Raw genomic sequence first — 8,088 nt, 5'->3', positions numbered from 1 at the left:
ATAATATGCATATGTAAAACATACACATGATATATAGAAATTTATATCTATCCCATAGACAATAGAAACTGGAAGAATAAACATGACCTGTGACCCTGGGAAAGGGAGAAGTTTGGTACAAGTCAACAAAGAATATTGTTTTGCTCTATCAAATTCTATATTGTTTGAATCTCTTAGAAGAATATATTTTTGTTTTACACCTATATATTTAAAAAAATGGATGGAGCTCCTGGCTGGCTCAGTTGGTTGGGTGTCCATCTCTTGTTTTTGGCTCAGGTTATGATCTCATGGTTCGTGGGATCAAGCCCCATGTTAGGCTCTGCACTGACAGCATGGAGCCTGCTTGGGATTCTGTCTTCCCCTCTCTCTTTCAGTCCCTTCCCCACTTGCACGCACATGTTCTCTAAATAAACATTTAAACAAATTAATTACATTAAATTAAAAATGAATGGACAACAAATAAATGGAGTAAGATAAGGAAACATAAATCTTTTAAAAATATTTTTAATTGCTATAAAATTTAAATAACAAAAATTTAACATCTTAAGCATTTTTAAGTGTACTGTGGCACTAAGCAGTTCCCAGTATTGAGTTACCATCATGACCATCCATCTCCTGAACACTTTTCATCTTGCAAAACTAAAACTCTGTACTCATTAAACAATAATTCCCAATTTCCTCTCTTCCACAACTCCTGGCAACCATCATTCTTCTTTCTACTCCAACAAATTTTTTTTAGAAAACAAAATGTTTTGGGGTGCCTGAGTGGATCAGTCAGTTAAGCTTCTGACTCTTGGTTTTGGCTCAGATCATGATTTCTCAGGTTCATGGGTTCGAGCCCCACATTGGGATTCATGCTGGCAGTGCAAATCCTGCTTGGGGTTTTCTCTCTCTTTCCCTCTCTCTCTGTCCCTTCCCTGCTGGTGCTCTCTCTCTCCCTCTCAAAAAAATATACAAATAAACTTAAAAAAAGAAAACAAAATCTGTAAATTGTATTTTTCTTCCTATAAGCTGACACTATTTCCCAAGAAAATGATACAATTTTGCACACTATTTCATAGACAAAGGAACTACATCTGTTTCTGCTTGTGCTTTGGGCTCATTTTGCAGTAGATGAGCTGCTGCCCTCACCTCTTCACTCAGTAACAGTCCTTGCAGTGCTCCTTACTGACCCACTTGGACTTTAATCCCAGGAGACTGCAGGCATGGCAACAGGAGATTAGAGAGAAGTGAAGCTACTGCTGTGCTGTACTTTGCGCAAACTGGAACTCCTGGGGGCGGGGGTCCCTGCAGGAAAGTGGACAGTGTGCAGGGTGTTAGTTGTACAAGGACTCAGATGTAGGAGGGGGTTCACAGCAAAAATCAGCAGTTTCCTTACAAAAACAGTTGCAGTGTTGTAGTTAATCTGGAAAGAATGAACGGAGGCCCACTGGTACCCATGCCTGCACCCAGACTGAGCTGGAAGTGTTTGCTAACTACTCCTATGAAAGTGACTACTCTAGGTAGCTCATGTAAGTGGAATAATACAGCATTTGTCTTTTTGTGGCTGGCTTATTTCACTCAGAATGTCCTGAGTCTCTGTCATGTCGTCACGGTTCATCCATGCTGTTGATGACAAGGTTCATCCATGTTCTGACCATGGGTCAGAACTTACTTCCAGGGAGCCTGGGTGGTTCAGTCGGTTGAGCATCTGACTTCAGTTGTGTTCTCATGGTTCCTGAGTTTGAGCCCCCACATCAGGCTCACTGCTGTCAGCTCACTGTTCTCAGCATTAAGCCCACTTCAGGTCCTCTGTCCCCCCCTGCTCTCTGCCCCTCATCTGCTTTCACTCTCTCTCTCAAAAATAAATAAACATTAAAAAAAAGGAATTGATTTCGTTTTCAAGACTGAATAATATTTCATCGTGTCTGGGTATATGTGCATTCACACAGCTACATACCTCACATTCTGTTTATGTATTATGTAAATGTCTTTAAAGTGATATTTTAACTAACTTTAATACATAAATAAAAATGTGGACAATGGGTGACATTCTGATAAAAAATTTAAAGGAGAGTGAAAACCAGAAAATAAGAATTTAACAAGAAACTGTAAACTAATCTCTCTGAGAGTTGCAAAGAGCCTTTATCTGGAGGTCATTAGGAATATTAATCAAGAAAGAGCTGGAAAATAAATACTTGCCCCTATAGATTAGAGAATAATCTAAGTAAGACCAGCTAGGTATGGTGTTATTTCACTATTTCAGACTCTTGTGTCAAACATTTTGTCACATGTGAATTTTTTAGTGCCCTTCTGTTTAAACTCCTGAAGGAACCAATTAAATGGACTTTTAGGATATTTTACAAGAAGATTAATTAGGAAGACAGGGCTTTAAACTTTGCCTAATTTACCCTGTATCCGGAGGCATAACTAAAATTTTATTATATAAAAGAATGGAGGAAATTGAAAACAGGGTATTGCAGAATGTTAACAAAACATCATCCCCATACACATAATATTTATACTGCCAAATGCCAGTAGGAATTTCTTTTGCATTTTATTTTTGTCTAATTATATGTGTCAGGAATTCTAAACAATTAGGAGCCAAAAAGGGAAGAAGGTAAAAAAAATAAAAAGTAAAACTTTCCCAGTGTTCTTCTTTGTTAAATACTTGCAGGCCGAGTATCTATGATCCACCAGTTTTCAGAGAATATACTCCATGTATTCTTCAAAACTAGTTAAAATCTTTTGCTTTCTTTTTGTATTAATATGAAGCCCCTGTAATCATTTCCTTCCACATATCAGGAAAGTATGTAATGTCAGACAAGGATTGTGTTTTCTTTACCAAGGTCACTGCCAGAGTTCAGGAAGACTGGGGACCCATGTCTTTATTCTTTGTGGCACATGCCACCTCTTTTTCCTTTGCCCCATTTCCCTTCTTACTGTGCTCCCTTCTTTCTGTTTTTCTCATTCAGCCATGCAGTTATATATTTTCAGGCTGTGATTTTCACTGGCAGCAATAGTGTAATTTTTCACTCGTTTTGGCTTAAAATTCATTCTGTTGTTCAGAGTCACTTATCACTGTATCATTAATAATTGTAGCTTTTTCCAATCTCAGAGAGAGGATATGAGAAAAGGCAGATAAAAGTACTCAGAAAAGGAAAATGACAACACTGCAAAATGCAAGGAAAACAGTGAAGTCATTGTATAAAAAATTTTTTGACTATAGATTCTCTGGTTAAATCAGTCTTTTTTTCATATTTGCCCCTTATTATATAATAGTCTCAAGGAATGATTGATAAGTGGAAAATGTGGATAGATATATAATAAATATATGGTACTGTTGCAACATGCAAATTTATTATCATTTAATAATGTGAACCTCAAGTGGAACATGCTTCTCAAATTTCATATGGAGCTGATGAACAGAGATATTCACTAGATATTTAATAAATTTATATTAAACTGATTTGATCTGGAAGTTAGGGATTATATCTTTATAATATACCTAATAACTCCATATGAAAACAAATAAGATTAGCAGTGTATGGGATATGTTCTGGATCTTAAAAGTTCTTATCACAATAAAAAGAATTTATAACTATATATGGTAACAGATGTTAAGCAGACTTGTGATTTTTTTATTATATATACAAATATTGAATCACTATGTTGTATACCTGAAACTAATATGTTATATGTCAATTAAAACCCAATAATGCTAATACTAATACTAATAAAATAATGTGTTCTGAAATCTTCACAAAGGAGCGGGGGGGGAGTTTTTGACATCTTCCTAAGGCACACTGGGATGCACACCACACTTTCACCAAACCTACATTGGTGAAAGTTGTCTTTGATTCCACCTGAGTCTTGTCATTGCACCTGCCTCATGTGCATCAATCATCACATTTCTTAATTTTGTAAGCCAAATCACTGACAAAACAGCCTACTCCACTCTATTCTTACTATTTCCTTATTTCAAGTCCTAATAATCTCTTGGCTGAATTACTACAACAGCCTCTAAACTCAACTTTTTGCCTGTATTTTATTCCATTCCCAGCTTTCTAAGTGAAAATATGGCCATGCTACTGTCCTGTTGAAAGAAAGGTTCATTGAAAGAACCTTCAATGGTTCTGTAATTCTTATGCCATTATCTTCCATTCTTTTCTGATTGCACAATCCTATTTGTCAGTGAGATAAGACATATTTCCATATAGAAAAATAAGAGGATAAAACTTAAATGTGAAAAAAATTTAAATGCTCTGTCACTCTCAAAAGCTAATATCTCAAGAACAAAACATCAATGATAGTGGATATAAATATTAATTTCCATTTATTTTATTTGATTTTGTGTCAAATCTTTTTTATTGAACACATTATACCTATAATATTGTGTAAGTTTAAGATGTGCATGCTACTTTGATACATTTATATATTGTAATGTGGTTGCCATTGTAGCAATATTTATCACAGTACATAATTATAGGACAATGTTGTCTGCATTCATTGTACTGTGCGTTATATCTCTATGGCTTATTTACTACTCATTTCAAGTTTGTACCCTTAAACATCATTCTTATCCCTCCCCATCCCCCATCTCCCAGTAACCACCATTTTACTCTGGTTTTTATGAGTTTGATTTATTTAGATTTGACATGTAGGTAGAATATCATATCTTACAGTAATTGTCTTTCTCTGTCTGACTTATCTCACTTAGCATAACGTACTCAAGGGCCATCCATGTTGTCACAAACAACAGGATATTCTCCTTTCTTGTGACTGAATAATATTCCATTATATATATCACATCTTTTTTATCTATTAATGGGCATTTAGGTTGTTTCTATGTCTTGGCTATTGTGAATAATGCGATAAACATGAGAGTGCAGATACATTGTCCTGTTTTCGTTCTCTTTGGGTATATACCCAGAACTGGAATTGCTGGATCATAAGGTAGATCTATTTTAATTTTGGGGGTAACCTCCAAATTTTTTGATAGTGATTGGACCAATTTACATCCTCACAACAGTGTAAAAAGGTTCTCTTTTTGCCACATCTTGCCAGCACCTATTGTCTGTCTTCTTGATGACAGCCATTCTAATAGGTGGGAGGTGATATCACATTGTGGTTTTGATTTGAATCTCCCTGATGGTTAGTGATGTTGAGCATCCCTACATGTACCTGTTGGTCATTTTGATGTTCTCTTTGGAAATCTCTATTTAGTGTTTTTGCTCATTTTAATTGGATTGTTTGTTATTAAGTTGTCTGAGTTCTTAATATATTTTAGATATTAGCCCCTTATCTGATTATGGTTTGCAAAATTTTCTCCCATTAGATAGGTTGTCTTTTAATTGTTCCTTTTGCTATGTAGAAGCTCTTGAGTTTGAGGTAAACCATTTTTTTTTTAATTTTTGCATTTTATGGTATTGGGTCTTATGTTTAAGTATTCAATCAATTTTGAGTTAATTTTTAGGACTAGTGTGAGGTAGAGGTTCAATTTAATTGTTCTGCTTGCATTTCTCCAGTTTACCCAGCACTGTTTGTTGATGACTATCCTTTCACCATTGTCTGTTCTTGGCTCCTTTGTTGAATATTAGTTGACTGTTTATGCTGAGATTTAATCTTGGACTCTCTATTCTGTTCTGTTGGTCTATGTGTGTATTTTTGTGCTGGTAACATACTGATTTTATTACTTCGTAGTATAGTTTGAAATAAAGTGTGATATCTCTAGCGTTGTTACTTTTTTCTCAGGATTACTTTGGTTATTTGGGTATTTATATCTTTGGTATTTCCACACAAGTCTTAGAATTGTTTCTTCTATTTCTGTGAAGAATGCCTTTGGTTTATTAGAGATTGCATTGAAGTTGTAGATAGTTTTAAGTGGTATGGATATTTTAACATTGGTTTTTCCAATTCATGAACATGGGTTGTCTTTCCATGTGTTTGCATCTTCTTTGATTTCTTTCAGCAAAGTCTTGTAGTTTTCAGATCTTACACTTACTTGGTTAAATTTATTCCTAAGTATTCTATTGTTTTTTATGCTATTGTTAATGTGATCATTTTTAAAATTCTTTTCCAGATGTTTTATCATTAGTTAAAAGGATGTAACTGATTTCTGTATTCTGATTTTGTATCCTGCAACTTTACTGTAATTGTTGACTAGTTCCAAAAGTTTTTTTGGCTGACTCTTTGGAATTTTCTATATATAACATTATATCATAAGCAAATAGCAACAGTTTTACTTCTTCTTTTCTTATTTGGATGCCTTTTATTTCTTTGTCTTACCTAATTGCTTTAGTTGGGACAGTACTGTGTTAAATAGGAATGGTGGCATAGGGTATCCTTGTTCTGTTTCTGATCTTAGAGGAAGAGCTTTCAATTATTCATCACTGAGTAATTTTACTCCTCAGTTCATTAAATTACTTTTATAAGTTTTCTTGGAGCTTACTGAATTTCTTCATAATGGCTATTTTGAATTCTCTATAAGTTAGACAATACATTCTATGTCTTTGAGTTTGGTTGCTAAAGTTTGTAATTTTCTTTCTCTGATATTATATTACCCTGGGTTTTTTTTTTTTTTTTCATGTTTTTGAAGAAATGTGTCTCTGCAATTGGATTTAAAGAAACAAACACCTTTCTTATTTAGGGAAGTTTTGTTTACTTTGATTGTAAAAATTCAACAGGTTGGCAATTAGAAACATTTCTTTTGTTTTATAGAAGAATCTACTATAGAACAAGTTTTTGGTTTAGCTTACTAGAGCTGATCTTCCTTTAAAGTTGGGAATATATACATTGACATAAACAAACAAATAAACCACTGGTTTCAGAGTTGGGGGGGGGGGCTGTGGACTTAGCACCTGGGGCTTTGGGTATGTCCATGGCTTGGTGTGTGTGGGTGGGTGGGGGGTAATTCTCAATTGGGGAAGTCCCAGAGGTGAGTTGGCAAATCTCTTGCTAAAATCCCAGGGGAGAGAGCAGTAAACACATTCCTTCAGTTCTTTTTGCTTTCTTCTCTTTCTTTCCTTTTCCTACCTTCAGACATAGAGGTCTCTCCTTAGAAATCTAGGTGTTGTTGAAGAACAAGGTGACCCTTCACCTGTAGCCTGTGTGACCAGACAGACTTTCTCTCTCTTCTTTCACTTTCTACCTCTTCTACTAGAGAGAATGCTGCCACCACTGCAACTCCTTTGGGTCTGAAGTATCCACTGAGGTCAAATTCATCCACTTTCCAATGCACAGATGGATGGATCTCTGGGGTGTACTGGTGTGCCATCCAGAGGAACTTTTGTTTGGTTATGGATGTCTACTTAGTTGTACACTGAAAAGAAGAGAATAAAAAGGAATGATTCATGCTGGCATGATTCTTAGATCTTAAATAATTATTTTTAACCTCATAATGTGGCTGATGAAATGCTAGCTCTACTATGGTTTCATTGGTAAGTTTGCACTATTAGCATTATATTTAAAAGGTTGTTTCTTAAACCATTTGTCTGTGTTGTGGAGGTTAGTTTAATGTTGATAAAATTAGAAATGTAGTTCATGAATAAATTTAATTGAACACAGAGTGTATACTCAAAATACTCAAAAAGCATACATATAAACTTCTCCATTTGGGAACTTTCTCTTTCTTCCTTGGAGTTATTGTGAGTTCCATATGGGATATTTTAATCATCTCACATAGTATGAGGTGGAGATCTATATTCATTGAAATTAAAACTTCGTTTTCCCTATTTTTAAAGAAAATAAATAAAAACAGAAATTCTAATATATTCTCTATACATGTAGAATTGTCTTTCATACTCAACTTTAGAGATATGTTTTATAGAATGAAATTTAAACTCTTTAATGTAATCCTTACTTAGGATTAGTGTTTGTATGATCTATATTTATCATCAATTTGCTTTTAGCCTATTGAAGTAGTTATATTTAAAATAGTTTTGAGTGACAATATATGGTTGGGTCTTATTTTTGTATTTTGTCTGACAATAGTTGTCTTTTTAATTAGAGTATTTAGACAATTGATAGTTAATGTAATTATCAATCTGGTTGGCTTTACATCTACAATGTTGCTATTTGTTTCCTATTTATCCCATTTTATTCTTTTTC

The 8,088-nt window shown here is 34.5% G+C and overlaps 1 pseudogene; it reads right to left on the bottom strand.

Moving 5' to 3' along the window:
* Positions 1 to 1,070: 1,070 nt before the first annotated feature.
* Positions 1,071 to 7,255, bottom strand: LOC147581832 (large ribosomal subunit protein bL36m pseudogene; annotated as a pseudogene).
* Positions 7,256 to 8,088: the final 833 nt, after the last annotated feature.

This window comes from Puma concolor, chromosome B1 (genome assembly GCF_028749965.1).
Source record: "Puma concolor isolate L17-30 chromosome B1, mPumCon1.1.hap2, whole genome shotgun sequence".
NCBI classification, from domain to species: Eukaryota; Metazoa; Chordata; class Mammalia; order Carnivora; family Felidae; genus Puma; species Puma concolor.
Note: the sequence above shows the minus strand (reverse complement) of the source record. Positions and strands in the feature narration are given on the sequence as shown.